Below are 21,018 nucleotides of genomic sequence, written 5' to 3' on the forward strand. Positions count from 1 at the left end.
CTTAAGTTATTAATTCCATTAAATATTAATTTCCATAATTGGTTCCCAGTACTGACGTGGCGAGGCACATGGCCTTCTTGGATATGGGAGCAACTACCACCGACTAGACAAAACCTTTTATAGAAAGATAATATTTAATTTCCTAAAATAACTTTAGGTTAACCAAAGAGAACAATCAAATCACAAGGAAAAGAAAAAACAAAAGAACACAATTTCGAAAAACATATTCGAAATTCTAGAACGTAAGCCTCTTGTATTTGGTATTATTTCCATAAATAACTAGCATGATGCGGAAAGAAAAATTATTAGTTATACCTTGTAGAAAAACCTCTTGATCTTCTACCGTATTCCTCTTCTAACCTCGGACGTTGTGTGGGCAACGATCTTCCGAGACGAGAAACCACCAATCACCTTCTTCTCCTCCTAGCTAGGTTCGGCCAACAAAGAGGAAGCTTCACCAAGGAAGAAAATCAAAACACTAACCAAGCTCCAAGAGATGCTAGCTTTCTCTCCTTCTTCTTCTTCTTCTCCGAGTAGTATCCGGCCACCACAAGAGATCCACTGGAAGAGAAGGGTTCGGCCACCACAAGAGGAAGAGAGGGAGAGGATGGCTGGCCACACCAAGGAACAAAAGAGGGAGAGAAATAATAGATGTTGTGTCTCATGAAGGCACCCTCACCCCTTCTTTTATATTCCTTGGCCTAGGCAAATTAGGAAATTTAATTACAATAAAATTTACTCAATTTCCTTGACATGATTTTATTGAGAAAAATAAAATAAAATTTCCCAAATTAAAACCAATGGCCGGCCACATCAATGAATGAAAAAATTAGACAAGTTTTAATCAACAATTAAAACTTCCTAATTTGTTTCCGGAAATTTTAAAAAATAAAATTTCTCTTTAAAAATCTCTTCATGGTTGATAAAAGGAAATTTCTATAATTTTAATTTTATCAACATGTGAATAATTTTAAAGAGAAAATAAAATATCTCACCAATCTACAAATAAGGAAAGAGATCTAATCTCTTTCTTTAATCTTTTGTAGATCTTTTATAAGAGAGATATTTTAATTTAAATTCTCTTTAATAAATTATTTCTTCCACATAATAAAAATTAAAATTAAAATTCCTTTTTAATTTAATTTGGCCGGCCCCCACTAGCTTGGGTTCAAGCTAGGGCCGGCCACCCATGGCCGGCCCTAGCTTGTTCCCAAGCTAGCTTGGCCGGCCCCTATTGGGTGGGTATAAAGGTGGGTATAGGTGGGTATAGAACTCTATAAATAAGAGGCTACGATAGGGACCGAGAGGAGGAATTGACTTTGGTCTCCCGATAAAATTAAGCATCCCGTGTTCGCCCCGAACACACAACTTAATTTTATCAATAATAATTCATTCCACTAGAGAACTATTATTGAACTACCGCACCAATCCCAAATTACATTTTTGGGCTCCTTCTTATTATGAGTGTGTTAGTCTCCCTGTGTTTAAGATATCGAATGTCCACTAATTAAGTGAGTTACTGACAACTCATTTAATTAATATCTAAGTCCAAGAGTAGTACCACTCAACCTTATTATCATGTCGGACTAAGTCCACCTGCAGGGTTTAACATGACAATCTTTATGAGCTCCTCTTGAGGACATTATCAACCTAGTATCTCTAGGACACGTTTCCTTCTATAATCAACAACACACACTATAAGTGATATCATTTCCCAACTTATCGGGTTTATTGATTCATCGAACTAAATCTCACCCATTGATAAATTAAAGAAATAAATATCAAACATATGTGCTTGTTATTATATTAGGATTAAGAGCACACACTTCCATAATAACTGAGGTCTTTGTTCCTTTATAAAGTCAGTATAAAAGAAACGACCTCTAATGGTCCTACTCAATACACTCTGAGTGTACTAGTGTAATTATATAGTCAAGATAAACTAATACCTAATTACACTACGACCTTCTAATGGTTTGTTCCTTTCCATTTTAGTCGTGAGCTACTGTTTATAATTTATAAGGTACTGATAACATCATCTTCTGCATGTGACACCACATACTATGTTATCTACAATATAAATTATATGAACAACTACAAACAAATGTAGACAATTTGACCAAATGTGATTCTTTATTCATAATGAATGTTTACAAAGCTTAGGCTTTCAGTATACACTCCAACACGATCGACCAATCAAGGCCGAATCTAACTCTGCAAAAAGTGTTAGTCTCCTGCAAAAAAGAGTTAGACAAATAGAAAATAATGAAATAATATGAAAGAATAACTTTTGACAGCCTCCGAACTATCTGGTTCTTTCAGATTTTCTTCGGAAACCCTAGGTTGAACCGACATCTACTGTTCCCTCAACAGGGAATGCATCCTCACCTACTCCTCTCAGGAGCAGTTATCTGTTGCTAGACCGATCCTCTAGATCGATTCGACTTTTGCTCAGCGCCCGAGACTTCAGGTCTTCATGTTGGACGTCGACTCCACGACCCGTCTAGAGTTTCAGCTGGTCCGCGACCACCAGGATTTTCACCTAAAGTCCCCGACTCTAGGATTTCACCCAAAGTGCTTGACCCGCCAAGACTTTCTACCTAGGGTTACCACCCCTTAGGACCTAGGGTTTTCCATAACCTAGGGTTACCACCCCCTAGGACCTAGAGTTACCACCACCTAGGATCTAGGGTTACCTCCCCCTAGGGTTTTCCACCTGACTAGTATCCACTAGAACTATTGTCTAAGAACATTTAGGACTTTTCTGCTAGCTCAATCATACTTGTTAGATAATAAGACAACTTAACTTTGAACCCTTTTCAATTTTTAAAACACAGGTTCGATCGTCTGTGCTTCCCGCACCAACAATCTTCCCCTTTTTTATTAGGGCAACATAATTCAAAGTTAAGTAAAACATAACAATATTTATTGTAATATAATGAAAAGGAATTTCAGCATGAGCATAAGAATTTAAGCATGAGCATAAGTAAAGGTCAACAATTTTGACATATTTTAAAAAAAACTCCCCCTTCTACTCATGTTTTATATTTAACTCTTAACTTTAACTTTGCTCTCCCCCTTTGCCATATATCAAAAAAAGGATACTAGGTTAGAGAGAAAAAAATCTTTAAATCTGAAAGGCTAATTTTTTAATCTTTTAAATTTTTCCTAAAGGGTAGCACTTACTTGGCTTAAAAATCATTTATCTTTTAAACAAAATAGCTAAATACCTAGCTTTGAAAATGATGTATTTGAAAAATGCTCAATACTTAGCTTTGAAAAGATTTTCTTAGAAAAACTTACCTTCTCAAAGATTTTCTAAAAAAAATTAGCTCAGTGCTTAGTTTTTAAAATAATTTTAACAAAAACTTAGCTAAGTACTTAGATTTTAAAAAAAATTGATAAAAACTTAGTTAAATACTTAGTTTAAAATTTTTTTGATAAAAACTTAGTTAAAAAAAAACCATAGCTAAATTTAAGTTTTAAAAAGAATTCCTTGTAATAATACTTAGCTAAGAAAATGATTTCTTTGAAAAATACTTGGCTAAGTTAAAAACACTATATCAAGTACTTTGCTTTTTGAAAATATTTTTTAAAGCACTTAGTTAAGTACATAAAAACTTAGTTAAAAATACACTACAACAAAAATCCTCATAGACATCGGTTTTCCACCGGTGTCTATTTCATTTTCGACCGATGTCTATGAAGCTGATGTTAAAAGTTTGCCATTTTAGACATCGGGTTAAAACCGATGTAGTATCACTTAACGACACCGGTCTTCGAATCTGTTATTAACCGGTGTAGTATCACTTAACGACACCGTTTCATCAACGGTGTAAAATCGATGTAATATTGTATGTTAATAACACCAGTTTTGACAGCGGTAAATGACCGATGTAATATTAGTTAATAACACCGGTTTTGCAGCGGTGGAAAACTGATATAATATGTATATTTTTTTAACAGCACAAATTTGATTTCCGAAACAATGAAAAACCGACAATAATAAAAAAAAACACAAATATTCACAAATTATACAAATATTCTTCATGCAACAATATCCATAAAACACACAAATATTCACAAATTATATAAATAATCTTCTTACAACAGTATCCATAAAATACCCTAACATTCTTTTTACATCAAAAGCTAGCTAATAGATAACAAAATCTTAGTAGAACATTCTTTTAACACATCAAGGTAGAACCGCACTTCAAATGTAATCTATCATGCATTCAGCCCACTCGAACCGCACTTCATCAATTTCAACTCTGGAGTACTTGAGATTTGTAAACTGTAAAAACACATAAATAATATATTAGTAAACCGAGACCAAAGATCATAGTTGAAAATGTAATAAGAGCACCAGGTAACAAGATGACTAATTGGAATGCTTAAAAAGATAAACATTCATCAATTATCTCAACCACATCATATAGTGATAGATCTATGAATAACAGGTTCAAATCTAACCCTTGCATCCTTTTGGGAGGCAATCTAATTTGATAAACGAGCAAAAAGATGATTTACTCAAAATTAGTTTGCATTTGTAAAAAACAATATCACTTCTGATATTTTATTTTGTACATTTTATCAGTTAAAAGGAAAAAAAGTACACTTACCACATTGAACACAACAGGGGCCTCTTTACCTGGAGACAAATTCATGTTCAGAAACAGATACTGAGACAAATCAAATTAATAGATGTGTAAATATTAGTGGAACTGTTTCTTTCATTTTCGGTTACCTGTTTCAAGATCATGCCAAGGATGGGCAGCCACTGATCTCTTGGACAATGACGACAATATCCTTTCATTCAACTTTGGAGCTGCAACGTTCTCCTGTTGTCCGCTCATATTTCTACATACATAACAACATAATAAGGAGTATTTGAGGAGATTGCAAGAGTTTATTGATAACAAAAGTCCAAGGTAACTCATGATCCATGAAAAAAATATATAGAGAGAAAACAAAAAACTAGCAATCTGGAAGTTTTGCACCTTGGCATTATCAGAATGAAAGTTTAGTAATATGATAGCTGACGTCAAACAGAGTTGCAAATCCAAAAGATGGCCATTTGTTCCCCTATTATGGAAGTTAATTAACAATTGAACTTGTATCCAACAAATTAAAGAATGAAAAATTACTGGACAAGTTGGAAAATATGCTATTGTTTCATTTTTATGCTCGCATAATCATTGTGGTACTAATGAACCGTATACAAATTACAGGGCACTAATTGGATAATCAACCAACTGCTTGCATTTAAAGCAATGTAGAAGGTTTCATCACTTAACAAGACCTCATAAAAACAAGTCCTTCATCAAGTTCACCAGCATTACTACAGCAGATCGATAATTCACGAATAGTTTAATGATTTCAATGCAAGTAAATGATCAAAATCAAGACTAAAAGAGATTAAAGCAGGAACCGGAACCGAGAGTGCGATGCTTTTACCTTGACAAAGGAATCGGAAGCGATGAGGGCGTAGTGATCGGGATCGGAAAGAGAGAGATCGTCGCGATCTTCAGACACGGATGCGGTAGAGGACGAGGCTCCGAGGGAGTATTTATAGGATGGAATAGTTTAATGAATATCTAATTTTCTCAATACGTATATATAACAATTGTACCCTTAATCAATTAAAACAAGTTCACAATCATAAACAAACAAATCATAAAGCACCAAACACATAACAACAATAGAATACGACGACCAACAAAAACAATCAATCTAGAAAAAATATTCTAACTGTATTAAAATTAAAATAAACTGGAATTGAATAAGAAGAAGAGATCAGGCACACCTTTGCTAGCAATCTCATCGACATGGTTATCCTGACCTTTGCTCTTGATGTTGAACCATTTTTTAACAAAGGCCTTGGACCAAGACAGCTGCTCCCAAGAAACTGAGGGAACAAAGCATGCCCAAATCAACCATCTTAGAGATGAAGAAAACAGAACTAAAGAAGAGAAATATATTATTTTTTCATCTTGAAAAAAAAAACCTTGCTTTTCTTTGGATCATCATCTCTCATCGTTGCAGCACTCCTTCATGCAGTGACTGTAAGTTAGCTCGCCAAACACTCCCAAGGACCTGCGACAATCTGAACCTCGTGGGAAGAAAGAGGTCTATTGAAGAGATCTAGGGAAGAAAGAGGGTCAAGAAATACTAACTCGTAAGGAGAAAGAAGAAAGAAGAAAGAAGACAAAGCTATGCATGGGCTAGAACAAGCAGATGTGATGTAATATTCCTAATGTGCTACATTACTCATGAGCTTCGCACATACAACAGATCGAAGACACAGTCGGATACCCAAATCAGAAGGAAAGAGATTACAATGGATAACTTCTGAACTAGATAAGAAAATCTATCAAATATACAGTGAAAAGTTTAAAGGTGTCAACTAACCTAGTCCATCTGAGCCATAGAAGTCGTCAAAGCCTTGAGTTTAAATCTATTCCTCTCTTAAACAAAAGAAACTAAAATAAAACATTAGTATTTTGATCGCTATAGCAAGCTTTGAGAATGCTAACAAAATTGTGCATCTTGTGGCTTTCAGTACATATTGTTTAGGTTATTGTAGCTTCAAATGAATTTATTTGTGCTTGCCTAAATGATGCAAATTGAGTATCAACCTCAAGTAGCTATAATATTACAACAGAAGCACAATGATTTTGAAATGCTCATCTAAGGCCAATTTTGTTGCAGCTGAAGAGAAGAAGATGATCTCTTTACAGAAAACACTTACTTTTGGGCATCTTTAACCAGATTAAGTGCAAAGTTCTCCACAGGTCCAATGGAACGGTCACTTCTAACAGAAAAAAACGGTTTGATCAAACCCTTCAGGCGCCCCATCATATGGAGACATCTGCAAGAAACATATATTGAATTACAACAAAGCAGGTTAGGTTAGCTATTATGCTGAAATGTGGAAAGTGATAGTCTTTTTCTGAGACGACCACAAAATTGACATACAGCTAATTCATCATAATGTAGGCCGTCGTATATCAGCATCACCCTTTCACAGTAGTTCTTCTCCTATTTCCCAATCACAAAGAAAGGGGGAAAACATAAAATCCCATGGCTACAGAAAAGAAAAAGTAGTAGATCTTATGATGATACATTACCTGGCCATACACATCACACCGAGTTGATCTTATGAAGACACAGTCGAACGAGCTCTTCCTGTACCTGCTCGTTGAGCCGGCCGGAGCCGGATTGCACGAAGTCAACGAGCTCCGACAGCGTCTGCCGCTTCACCTCCTTCTCGCGGGCCGACTTGAGCGTGTCAGAGAAGTCGAAGAGCACAGAGCAGATCCGGTTGTCGAGAAAGAGCGCCTGGCGCTCGAGTATGGGCACATCGCGGAAGAGCGGGAGGGACTCGATTTGCGGGACGACACCAGGGGTTGGGGAGGAGTGCAGTTGGAAGGGGGAGCTGGGATCGACGCCTGAGGAGCGGGAGGCAAAAGAAAGAGCCTGAGGAGCGGGATCGGCGCCTGAGGATTAGGGTTTCGATTTATGGTGGGTGAGGAAAAGCCTAAATAAAAAGTGCGCTAAGAAAGTCCGCCAAAATTTTGGTTCATAGACATCGGATTTTAAAAACCGCTGTTAAAATCGATGTCTATTAACGAAAAAAAAGACGTTCATAGACATCGCCTAAAAACCCGATGTCTATGAGCGAAAATCTGCGCTCATAGACATCGGTTTTGGAAAAATCGGTGTAAAATACTCAAAGACATCGGTTTTTGCTTAAAACTGTTGTTGTTCCACCGATGTCTATGAGGATTTTTGTTGTAGTGATACTTTTTCAAAAACTTAGTTTTCCATCTAGAAATATTTGAACTTCCTTTTTCAAATAAAGTTTTAAAGTTGTTTTTCAAAAATAGTTAAGTCAAAAAATTGAACTTCCTTTTCAAAAAATACTTTGATTTGAAATATTAAAAAAATATTATTACTTTGAGAAAATATTTAAGAAAAATTAATGTCACTCCCTCTTTCAAAAAAATAGTTAAGAAATCTTGAACTTCCTTTCACTCCCCCTTAATTAATGCAAAAAATGAATGTTTTAAATTTTAGGATTCTAGAGTTCAAGCATAAGAGTTCAAAGTTAAAGTATAAGTTCAAAGTAAAAGTAATTATTTAGTTTCCTAATTTTCTATCTCATCCATTTTATGTTATCAAGTATGTTAACTTATGAGTTTATGTGAGATGGGATTAAGTTAATTTTGAAGTTAATTTTATCTATCACTTTGAAAAATATTTATGATATTGAAAAATACTTAAGTTTGAGTTTAAATTTAGATTTAAACAATATCATATTTTGAATTTTAAGTTTGAATTTAAATTTTGGTTTAAAATATTGAGTTTTGAATTTTAAGTTTGAATTTAAAAATTAATTAAAATTTGAAGATTAATTAGATTTGAACATTTGAGGATAAATAAAATTTTGAAGATTAATTAATATTTAAAAATAATTAAGATTTTAAAAATTAATTATGATTTGAAAATAATTAAGGATATGATTTGAAAATGATTAATATTTTGGAAATTAAATAGGATTTGAAAATGATTATAGTTTTGAAATTAATTAAGATTTAAAAATAATTATAATTTTAAAATTAATTATGATTTGAAAATGATTAATATTTTAGAAATTAATTATGATTTGAAAATAAATGTAATTTTAATTCGAAATTAATTATGATTTGAAAATAAATGTAATTTTAATTCGAAATTAATTATGATTTAGAATTAATTATGATTTTGAATATTAAAGTGAGTTAGATTAATTAATTTGAATTAATTTTAATTGAATTAAGCTTAATAAATTGAATTTGGTTAACTACCTTTTATTTTAAACCTAAGTATATTTCACACTTTTCTAGATTTTTAATCAGGGAACCTTAATAATTTTACCCAAGTTAAAGTTAGAGTTAAACAAAAATGCAATAAAATAAATAAGTGAAGAAAATTTACAATGACACCAATAATTTTGAAAATAAGTGTAGGAATAAATTTGTAATTATCCTACCTCTCCCTAACTTATACATATTTCTCCCCCTTTTACGATATTAAAAAATAGGAAAAAATAAATAGTTTGAATTTTTTTTATTAAAATTTTAGGGGTACTTAACAAGAATTACCAGTAGGCTAATATTTTTTAGGAATAATTTTAAAAATTATTCTATTTTTACTAATTAATTTTTAGTTTTGACAAAAATAATTTAAATTATTTTTTTTATTTTAAAAATTTTAGTCAAACTTAAACAAAATAAGTTAGATTAGTAGAAAAATTTTCATAAAAAATTATTATTTAATATAACATAAATGATTTATTTTAGTAAAGTAACATAATTTTCAAAAATAAATCTTTAAAAATAGATTTTCAAGTCTAAAAATTATGCTAATTTTCCTGAATATGTAAAATAGATTATTTAATAGCAACAGAATCAAAGTTTCCAAATTTATATTTTTTTAAAATTTTTAATAATAAAATTAACTTTTCAAAAAATAATTCATAAAAATTTTTATTCCGAAAAAATTCCCTCAACACAAATACTACTGATCTATTAGTCTAGAAATTTTGAATAAAAAAAAATTTAAATAGAAGATTATTTAAAAAATATTTTTCTAAGTTAAACAATTTCTACCCTAATATATTAATAAAATGGGGAATTTAATCTAAAAAGGGCAATCTTGGACTAATTTTAAGTTATCAAAAATCTAGAAATACTTAGATAGATAATCTAGGCATATTTATTTATGCTAAATTACTATGATTGTTTATCCATCATATGTTATGACATCATTTTTGTATTCATTCTATTATGAAAAATATAACAAATTGGCGACATCGACTCAGAGATCTAGGGCATCGATGACGACTGGCGGTGGAAAGAGGCAGTGAAGAGATCAAATCGGCGACATCGACTCAAGGAGGAAGCTAGGGCTCGGCGTTGCTCCTTGCTCGTCTTGGACAGGCGGTCGATTGTTTCTGACGACATCCAACGAATGGACAGTGATGAAGCTAGGGCTCAGACTCAGCCAGTTGAAGGAAGAAGGGGTGACAGTGGAGATCGATGACGGCGCTGCTCTGAGAGGCGACACTGGGGAACCGACATCAGGGTGGAGCGAACGAGCATTAGGTTGTGGTGGTCGGAGCACGGAGAGGAGAAGGGGAAAAACGGCGTCGGGTGGCAGCGGCATGGGCGCTGCGGTGAGTTCAGGAGATGGGAGAGGAGAGGAGATCGGGATCAGACAAGAGAAGAGAATCGGGCGATGCAGCGTTTAAAGAAGAAGGCTAGATCACTTATACTTAGGGTTTAATCAACGTAACCCTAGGTTAACTCCTCAATCAACTTCCACTTAATTGGGATTCCAAGGAGGCTTTCTCGCAGCCCAATAATTGATCCCCTTAAAACACGTCATACAAACTCCGTTTAATTTCAGAAAAATTCTTGAAAAATCCAATAAGATTATCTGTCAAGTAACCTTATTATTTAATTATTATTTGGGTGTCGTATTTTACATTCTCCCCCACTAACAAAAAATTGGTCCCCAAATTTACTACTCAATCCAAGGATCCTCATCTAAGGGTAACAACTAAGCAGCATACATATATACTACTCTATCATAGTACCGTGAACAATCGCCAACCGTAAAGGATGACTCTGTGGGTTGTGAGCTCACCCTGCTACTCCCACACGGCTACCTAACCAACTGTGGATAAAAATCCATAATGCACTATCAGCAGATCCTCCAACATCTATATAGGGCGCTCAAATTATCCATCAGTATGAGGGTGAAAATCTATACTAAAGTAAAGCTCCTAACCCAAAGTCTACTGTAAAATCCGCCACTATCGTGATGTGAATCACGGATCTCCATCCGACACAATACTCAGAGATATACCAAGAGATCCGGTAATCTCTCTAAAGTGAAACCCTGCTAAGCGATCCAAAAAGTCCACCCTATGGATCGGTAGAAAGTGAACAAAGCTAATCAACAAACCAACGATTACCCAAATCGTATCATATGCTCTCTATGTCCTGGGTAATCTCATAACAAAGTTCATCATAACATGCACTCACTCCATTCCAATATCTGAATCTACTGAAATAATCCTGCTAGCCTATGATGTTCAGCCTTCACTTGTTGGCAAACTAGACATCAAGCTATAAAATCCACGATGTCTTACTTCATGTTGTTCAACCTATCGGAACGCTTCAAGTCTCTATACATCGGGTGTCACCCGAATGTATCACAAATCCAGATCGAGGGGTTTCCTGCAGTAACTCCTCCAGGATAAGAAGTGACTCAAAAACACACATAATCTCCCACAGAAATAAAGAATCTCCGTATCAATGATATCACCACATTTTCAACGTGAAAATGATAACTGCTAATCCCAAATCATGAGTCGGATAATTTTCCTCATGACCTTTCAGCCGTCGAGATAAATAATATAGTACCACTCGACCGTGCTACTTCAGAACTACACCTAACCCTAGTACGATACTTCTGTATAGAGTATAAATCCGTCTACACAAGAAGGTGAAACTAAGACAGTGCAGTTATCAGCTTTCGTTTCAATTCATGAAACTGGTCTCAAAAGCATATGTCCAGGAAAATTCCACACTCTTCCTAGACAGTCAAGTCAACGACATAACAACACTAGAGAAACCCTCAACTAATCTCCGGTAATTTCCAGCCAAACCAAAATAGCTGTGAATCTCCTGTACAGACTTCAACTACTCCTAATTGGTAACAACTTCTATCTTCTATGGATCCATAGGTGTACCCCTACTGGTGACCATTGTTGGTTGATACTCAGAATATCGTACTGGTTCCCCTATACAAAAATTTTGTACAAGCCCTGAACCATTCCTAACAACCTATTGTGTTATTTAGAAATTAAATTTGGAATCGCAAACAGAACTTAACATTATTCATTCCAAATTCAACTTATTTGTTCTTAGAGGTTTAGACTTGGATTGCAAATGATGCTTAACATTATTAATCCAAATCTACCCATGTTACAAATTTAATTAAATATTAATTTCAGAGATCGACTTCCAGGCTAAACATGGCGAGGCACTAGACCTTCTTGGGTATGAGATCATCCACCACTTCCTAGACAAAACCTTTCAACGAAATTCAATATTTAATCTCCTTATAGTAATCCTAGGTTTAACCATTAAGAACAATCGAATCACAAGATCAAAAAATAAAATAAACACAAAATCGAATCATAATTCGAAACCTAAAATCTTAGCCTCTTGTGTTTGGTATTTCAAAATCCATACAAAAGATGAACTAGTTATGATGCGGAAACAAAACTAGTTATACCTTTTGTAACTTATAGACCTTACGATCTTCTATCGTATTCCTCTTCTTATCTCGGACGTCGTGTGGGCGATGATCTACCAAGATGAGAATCCACCCAAGCCTCCTTCTTCTCCTTGCAAGTTTCGGCCACCAACAATCTCCTAGAGATGAAGAACTTCGGCCACCAACCAAGCTCCAAGGGATGATAAAAAACAATGCCTCCTATCTCTCCTTCTTCTCCAAGCAAAATTCGGCCACCAAAAATCTCCTAGAGACTAGATGCCACCAACCACCAAAGAAGAAGAGAAGAGGAAGAGCAATGGAAGAGGGTCAGCCACACCAAAGAAGAGAGGAGAGGAAATAATAGATGTGTTTTTGTCAAGTGAGGCACCTCTACCCTCTCTTTTATATTCCTTGGTCTTGGAAAATATGGAAAGTTTTAAACATAATTAAAACTTCCTTATTTTCCTTGCCAATGGCTAATAAGGAAAATTTAATTAAAATTTCCTTTTAACCCATCTTGTGGTCGGCCCCTACAAGTCCTCCAAATAAGAAAAGTTTTAAACATAAAATTAAAACTTCCTAATTTGTTTCCAGAAATTTTTAAAATAAAAATTTCTCTTTTAAAATTTCCTTCATGGTTGGTTATAAAAGAAAACTTTTATAAATTAAAATCTCTCTTTTAAAACATGTGGATGATTACAAAAAGGAAAGTTTTCTCCAAAATTAAAATCTTCCTTTTAACTACAAATAAGGAAAGATATCAAACCTTTCTCTTAATCCTTTGTAGAAACTATAAAAGGAAAGATTTAATTTAAAACTCTCTTTTAAAATCATGGCTTCCACATAAGGAAAGATTTTAAAATAAACTCCCTTTTATTTTTATTGTGGCCGACCACTTAAGCTTGGGTTCCAAGCTAGGGCCGACCACCACTTGATCCCATCTAACCTTTGTTTGTCCGACCCTAGCTTGGGCTCCAAGCTAGGCTTGGCCGACCACCTCAAGGTGGGTAAGAAGTTGGGTTTGTGTGGGTATAAGACTTTATAAATAAGAGGCTACAACAGGGACCGAGAGGAGGAATTTGTTTTGGTCTCCCGATGAACTTGAGCTTCCCGTATTCGCCCCAAACACCCAACTCGAGTTCATCAATAATATCTCATTCCACTAAAGAGTTATTATTACACTACTGCACCAATCCCATATTACTATATAGGCTCCTTCTTATCATGAGTATGTTAGTCTCCCTGTGTTTAAGATATTGAATGACCACTAATTAAATGAGTTACTGACAACTCACTTTAATTAATATCTAGCTCCAAGAGTAGTACCACTCAACCTTATCGTCATGTCAGACTAAGTCCACCTGTAGGGTTTACATGACAATCCTTATGAGCTCCTCAAGGGGACATCATCAACCTAGATTACTAGGACACAGTTTCATTCTATAATCAACAACACACCATATAAATAATATCATTTCCCAACTTATCGGGCCTATTGATTTAACGAGCTAAATCACACCCTTTGATAAATTAAAAAAATAAGTATCAAGTATATGTGCTTGTTATTATATCATGATTAAGAGTACACACTTCCATAATAACATAGGTATTGTTCTTTTATATAGTCAGTATAAAAAGAAACTAGCTCAAATGGTCCTGCTCAATACACTCAGAGCGTACTAGTGTAATTTTATAGTCAAGATAAACTAATACTAAATTACACTACGACTTTTCCAATGGTTTGTTCCTATCCATCTTAGTCGTGATCTACTATTTATAACTTATAAGGAACTGATAACATGATCTTCTGTGTGTGACACCACACACCATGTAATCTATAATATAAATTAATTGAACAACTACACTTAGCATATAAATGTAGACATTTGACCAATGTGATTCTTTATTTCAAAATAAATGTTTACAAAAGCTAAGCTTTTAGTATACACTCTAACAACCATGTGTTCCAGAAATCTCATAGAAGACAATCACAATACGTACCACTGAACTTCACATATAGATGTTCCCATCGAAACATCTCTAGAACTATGCGAAGATGGTGTACGTGATGCATTTCAGATCGGGAATCAATCACAACATCGTCAATGAAGACAATGAAAATTGATCTAAACATCCTAGGAATATTAAATACATCAAGTCCACGATGACATCTAGGGCACTATAAGCCTAAATGGTAAAACCAAGGACTCACAATATCCATACAACGAACATTCTCTACCATAAGATCACTAGCAATAGGTCTGTAATCTGATCACCAACAATATCCACCAATCTCAAATCATCCACGACCTCAATCAAACCTGATAGTCCCCTGAATAATAATAAAGAAGAAGGAAAACATTCATCCTTCAACACCCACCGCTAATAAGCTTAGTTATATCCGTCATGGTTCAACATTGCACGTCTATGTTATACCACTACAGGGATCATTTTTGGTGGAGAAATTTATTATCGTATATCTTTAGTGAGAAAGACTAGTCATGTACTCACCAGTCTAATTTCCTACTAATTCACCCTCATCATGGGCTACAATTAATATGTAGAAATATATCACCATCCTACTAAAAGTGTATCACAACTGAAATCCAAGGGTGTCCCTTGATTTCCTGATCGATGACCAACAACACTTCAAATGATAGAAATACGATCAATCCATGAGATATAAGTATAAAAACTCTATTAATCCTATTTCAAAAATATCCAGAGAGTATGTTGATTCTCATTCCTTTCAAATATTCAAAAATCCACAGTAAAGGAATGACAATCCAAAATCCAAAGAGTCTCTCAACCTCTCGACTGAAAGTCTATCCATCAAGAATATCACGACAAACCTCATAATCATACCTGTAAATGTCTTCTGACAACTGTCGATAAAATATCGAACATCCTGATCTAACATATAGACTTCAAGACCTTTAGTGACCGTGTGGTTAAGATCTTGAGCTACTTATGGAGACTGAGGTTGTTCGATTTACACTGACTACATAAAAGAACATAACCTCTGTTATTATGTATGTGCGCCCTCTTAATCTCTATATAATAACAAGCACGTATAGTTAGTATTTATTTCTTTAACTTATCAATGGGTGAGATTTATTCGTTAAATCAATATGCCTGATGAGTTGGGAGATATTATTATTTATATGGTGTGTTGTTGATTATAGAAGGAATTTGTGTCCTAATTATTTAGGTTGATGATGCTCCCTTGAAGAACTCATAAGGATTATCATGTAAACCCTACAGGTGGACTTAGTCCAACATGATAATAAAGTTGAGTGGTACTACTCTTGGAATCAGATGTTAATTAATTGAGTTGTCAGTAACTCATTTAATTAACGGACATACGATATCTTAAACACGGGGAGATTAATGCACTCATGATAAGAAGGAGCCCATATTGTAATATGGGATTGGTGTGGTAGTTCAATAATAACTCTTTAGTAGTATGAGTTATTATTGATGGACTTGAGTTGGGTGTTCGGGCCGAACACAGGAAGCTCAAGCCCATCAGAAGGCCTAAACTAATTCCTCCTCTAGGTCCCTGTTGTAGCTTCTATATAAAGCCTTGCATCCACCCATCCATAACTTGGTTTGGTTTAACTTAACTTGGTTTGATTTAACTTAACTTGGTTTAGTTTAACTTAACTTGGTTTGGTTTAACTTAACTTGGTTTGGTTTAACTTAACTTGGTTTTATTTAATTTCGTTTGGTTTAGAGAGGGAGATTTTTTCTAAACAGAATTCTATTATTTTTCTTTCTTTGTAACCGACGGTAAAGGTTATAAAAGGAGTAGGTGGTGGCGCATAAAACCTAATTTCCTAATTCCATAATTCTCTTCTCTTCTCTTAGGGCCGACAGCACACATCCTTCTCCTTGTGGCCGACGCCCCTCACCTCCCCTCTTCCTCCTTGGTCGTCGGCGCCACCTTCACCTCCACCAAGGGTCGGCACCATTCTTCCCAAGCTAGGGTCGGCGCCCCTCCCCTCATCCTTGAGGGTCGGCACCCCTCCTTGCTAGATCACTTGGTGGCCAGTGGCTTGGAGAAGAGGAAGAACTTGAAGAAGAGGAAGAAGATTAGAAGGCGCCCCATCCTAGAGCCTCCTTTTGTAGCCGGCGGTTTGGAAATTGAGAAGAGAAGGAGGGTGGTATTGTCTTGGTAGATAGTCGCCCATACGACGTCCAAGAAGAGGAGAGAAATATGGCAGAAGATCAAGAGGTCTTTAGCTATAAAGAAAAGGTACACCTAGTTCTTTAATTCCACTGCGTAATTAGTTTTGTTTTCTTTGTATTGATTTTTAATACCAACACAAGAGGCCAACGATCTTGTACTTCGATCAAGGTGTGATTTGATCCATTAAGAACTTGCTTGATTGATCAAACACATGTCTGATCGAACATGCGGGTTACTAGGAAAAGTTCTGTACTTGTATAATTTTTGTACAGGGAAATTTAAACAGAACGAAATTTCAGCCCCTTCACCTTGTGATCCTTCGGTGCATCAGGCCCCAGAACTCTGGCTAGTACGAACTCCTTCTCAGTGGAGTAAACCTCGCACAACCTTGATCAATACACCGCACACCAATCATAGCTTCAAGGTAGACTACTAATAGGGATTAACCATCTCTATTTCGTCAATCTTAACCAAGCTTCCAAGCCTTGGTTATATAGGCCACGGGTTGGAAAAACCCCGCCTACCAGTAGACTGGTGAAAGTGCCAGTCGTCTTCCCTCTGTGGAGATTTGATCGTTACAACCCAACAACTCGATACCAGTCGACTAGTGAAAGTACCAGTCGACTGCTCCACACTGATCGAGCGAACAAAAGTATTCTGTTCGCTCCCAGTCGATTGCCTAGTCGACTGTACCAGTCGACTATCATTTCCATCAGTCGACTGGTACCCCGAGTATAATCTCTCAGCACTTGGACCCTCACCCTTACAACTCACTTGACTTTTTGTTGCAGCCTTGACCTCTTGCCTTCAAGCCTACTTCCATTGGCTCTCATCTCTCGGATTCACCCAAGCCCGCGACTCATCCCAATGTCATCCTTCGCGTATGCCTCGGAGTCTCTTCCCTCGTCCCTTATCCTTGTTGCATTGTCCATGGTCCCTCGGATGCTCCATCCTTCATCGGACCCGAAGCCATCAACCTGAGTCATATGCATATCCTGCAAACTTGCACAACTCAAATACACATATCAAATATAAGAGTGAACCTAGCTTACACCCTTTGCCCAAACACCAAAACACATAGTCGCACGAACCATTGTGATTGCTCCAATAAGGACCACCTCACCAAAGGTTAGGAAAGTAAATAACAATCTAAGCAAAAAATTCTATGAATTTTAGATATAAGCCTAGAAATAGAAATGCTCAAGGACCTAATAAAAAAATCAAAATCTAAGGATTTAAGGATTGGAAACCAAGCCTTGAGGTCAAGACTTGATAAATTATAAAAGACCTAAAAAAGAATGAAAAATATCTTTAAGGGGAAAAATGAGCACAGCCTAGGTTTAGGAATGCAAGAGTCATCCTATGGCCATAGAGGTTTGGGATACAAACCTAAAGCCAAGAAGGATGTGTCTTCTTATCATAGAGTTTCATATAGTTATGAAACTAGCCCTAGGTCTGGGAGGTCATCTCTAGAACTAACCTTGAGAAGACCAATGTTACTAAGGCTTCTAAGAAGCCTAAGAAAGTCACTAAGAATATCACAAGGGAAGCTAACCCTAGAGTTGACCTAGAGGAGAGGAGCATAACCAATGTTTCTAAAAAGCCTAGGAAGGTCATTAGGAAGGTAACTATGGAAGTTATCCCTAGTAAATACCTAGAACACTCAAGGAGCACCAATAGATTTTGGGTTTCTAGGAGTATATTCTCTACATCCTAGATGAGTTTAGAGAGTGTCAATTTTAATTGAAAGGGCAGTTAACCTAACCTTGAAAAAGTTGATACTTGAAAGTCATTTTCAAGGTATTGTTACACCTTAAAAATAAAAAGAATTAAATGATTACTCCTTGAAAGAATAAAATGTGCCAAACTTTAAGGAATTGAACTTAATTTAAATTGACACAAATAGGAAAGAGTTAAGAAATGTCAAGTTGGGATTTTGACATTTTCTTAGGGAGATAAGGACAATCTAGGATTAATTTTAAGTTCGCAAAGATCTAGAGATATTTAGATAGATAATCTAGGTATATTTATTTATACTAAATTACTATGATTGTTTGCCCATCATATACCATGACATCATATTTCACATTCATTTTATTATGAAAAACACAATAAAAATATCATGTCATGTTATACATACATCATGTAGCTATAGTATAATTTCCTTTCAAAAATTACTCATTTTGATGTATGTCATAAGTTATCATGTATTATTTTAAAATCCCATTGTAATTAAGGATAATGGCATTTGCCAACAAGTGTGGTAAAGGAATTTATCAACAAGTGACATCCTAGGTGGATGATATTACAATGCCTAGATAGATATTCATGTTCCCTTAGTTTAGGGCAAAACTAAAGTCTACATCTCACAAAGACTATAAGATGACTTGTATGAGTTTTATTGCATATTAGATATAAATGAGATATTAGGATGATGAATTAGACTCAAGAAGTTGATTTAATACATCCATTTGAGTTTTAGCTTCATCAAAACACATAGTTATGTGTTATCCAATCATTGGAAAAGCTAATGTACAAGTCATGTGCATTTAGCCCAAAGAACATAATTGAAAATTTGGTTTTGAAAATCATTTCAAAATATTTTTTGAAAACATTGGTGTAGACTATCTTTTGATAGTAATTATCATTGAAAAGTTTGACATAAACTAGAGAAAAATATCGAAGTTTTCAAGAGTTTCTAATTTTGTGTCAACCTTTGAAAATAGGAATTATTTTCTTAGAAAACTATTTTTCCTTGATAGTATATGTCTTAAATAATATCTACAAGAATTTTTTTATAATTTTTAGAATTTTATAGAATTATTGAGACATTTCTGAATTTTAGTTGAAATTTAATTTCAAGAAATCAGAAACTCAATTAATCAGCCGATCGATTGGGAGAGTTCGATTGATCAGCCGATCGATTGGAACTGGGTTTTCTCATGAGCAGAAGGCCATGAAATTGATCAATCAATCGATTGACCCTGCCTGGATCGATCAGGTGATCGATTCAAGGGCATTTTTCATGAATAGAAGCTCATAGAATCGATCAGTGGATCGATTGAAAGGCTCCAATCGATTGGTCAATCGATTGAAAGGCTGATTTTGGCTAAAAGGGTCTGATTTCAGCCCATTAAGTCATTTTTAGTCATATTAACAATCCTAAACCCTATGAAATTCATCTTTGAATATTTAAGGGTAATTTTTTTTTGATGAAAATAAGATTGGATTGGTTAAAGAAGACTAAGTTGAAGTTTGGGATGAGGTTTAGTTTCATTATTAGATTTTAGATCTTAAAACTTCAAATTTTTTATTTTCTAAAGTTTTAGAAATTTCAAGTCATTGTTGGTGCAATGATAGAAGTCTGGAGTATATTTTAAGGGGGAGCTACTCCTTAAAGACATGAAAATAATTTTTGAAACCTTAGAAGCTTGTCAAACCTTCATTATGATGAATGCTTAAGTTGATTATTGGAAAATAATGGAAGATTGGATATCTTTGTTGTTTGAGTGTGAATGCTCTAGAATGAGCATTGTGAAGTGGGTTAATGCTCAAGGATGAACATTGGAGACAATAAAGGGTATGAGACCTTTGTTGTGATGTTGTGAACAATATATGAGGTTGTGAACAATGTATGGACAACTCTTCAAGGGGAGAGTCTTTGATGTGTGCCAAAGGGGGAGAAAAATATAGAGTTTAAGTTAGGCCTTCATTACCCAAAGAAGGAGTTTGCCCTCTAGGAAAGGGAGAGAATCATGCTTTGCATGAAGAAGAAGTTGAGGCTATGGGATTAACCTAACTTAAATGTATTGTCAAACATAAAAAAGAGGGAGATTGTTGGTGTAATTTCTATTGGTGTAATTTTCCTAGGTCAAGGTTGACCAAGTTGACTAAGCTTGAATTGGCTTAAACTTGAGTCGTAATGTCGAGTTTCGATGCTTGACAATATATGAAGATTATTTTGATAATGTATAGAGATTGTAGGAGCAATCATCTGTGTGAGGAGATTGGTTAAGGTTGACCAGTTTAATATAAAGAAGAGTCAAGTAGGTCAAGGTTGACCGGATATTTGACTGGGGAGTCTAACGGGAAGGTTGACAGAAGATGAAAATCCAAGTGGGTCAGTGTTGACTGGACACTTGATGGGAAAGTCTTGGTGAGTGAAGTCAGGTAGAAGGGAAAGTCCTGGTAAGTGAAACTAGACAATTTGAAAGACCTAGTGAGTGAAGCTAGGCAGATGGAAATTCTGGTGAGTGAAGCCAGGTGAAAGCCCTAGTGAGTAAAGATAGGTAGTGAGAAAGTCCTGGTGAGTGAAGCTAGACAATTTGAAAGACCTAGTGAGTGAAATTAGGTAGATGGAAATCTTGGTGAGTGAAGCCAAGTGAAAGACCTAGTCAGTGAAGCTAGATAGATGGAAATCCTTGTGAGTGAAGCCAAGTGAAATCCCTAGTAAGTGAAGCTAGGTAGTGAGGAAGTTCTGGTGAGTGAAG

The 21,018-nt window shown here is 35.2% G+C and overlaps 1 long non-coding RNA gene across 1 annotated transcript; it reads right to left on the reverse strand.

Moving 5' to 3' along the window:
- Positions 1–5,781: 5,781 nt before the first annotated feature.
- Positions 5,782–6,852, reverse strand: LOC122046145. The gene is made up of 3 exons (XR_006130183.1): positions 6,755–6,852; positions 6,011–6,147; positions 5,782–5,897 (listed from the first exon to the last, which is right to left on the reverse strand). It is a non-coding gene; the product is annotated as an uncharacterized LOC122046145 (long non-coding RNA).
- Positions 6,853–21,018: the final 14,166 nt, after the last annotated feature.

This window comes from Zingiber officinale, chromosome 2B, assembly GCF_018446385.1.
Source record: "Zingiber officinale cultivar Zhangliang chromosome 2B, Zo_v1.1, whole genome shotgun sequence".
NCBI classification, from domain to species: domain Eukaryota; kingdom Viridiplantae; phylum Streptophyta; class Magnoliopsida; order Zingiberales; family Zingiberaceae; genus Zingiber; species Zingiber officinale.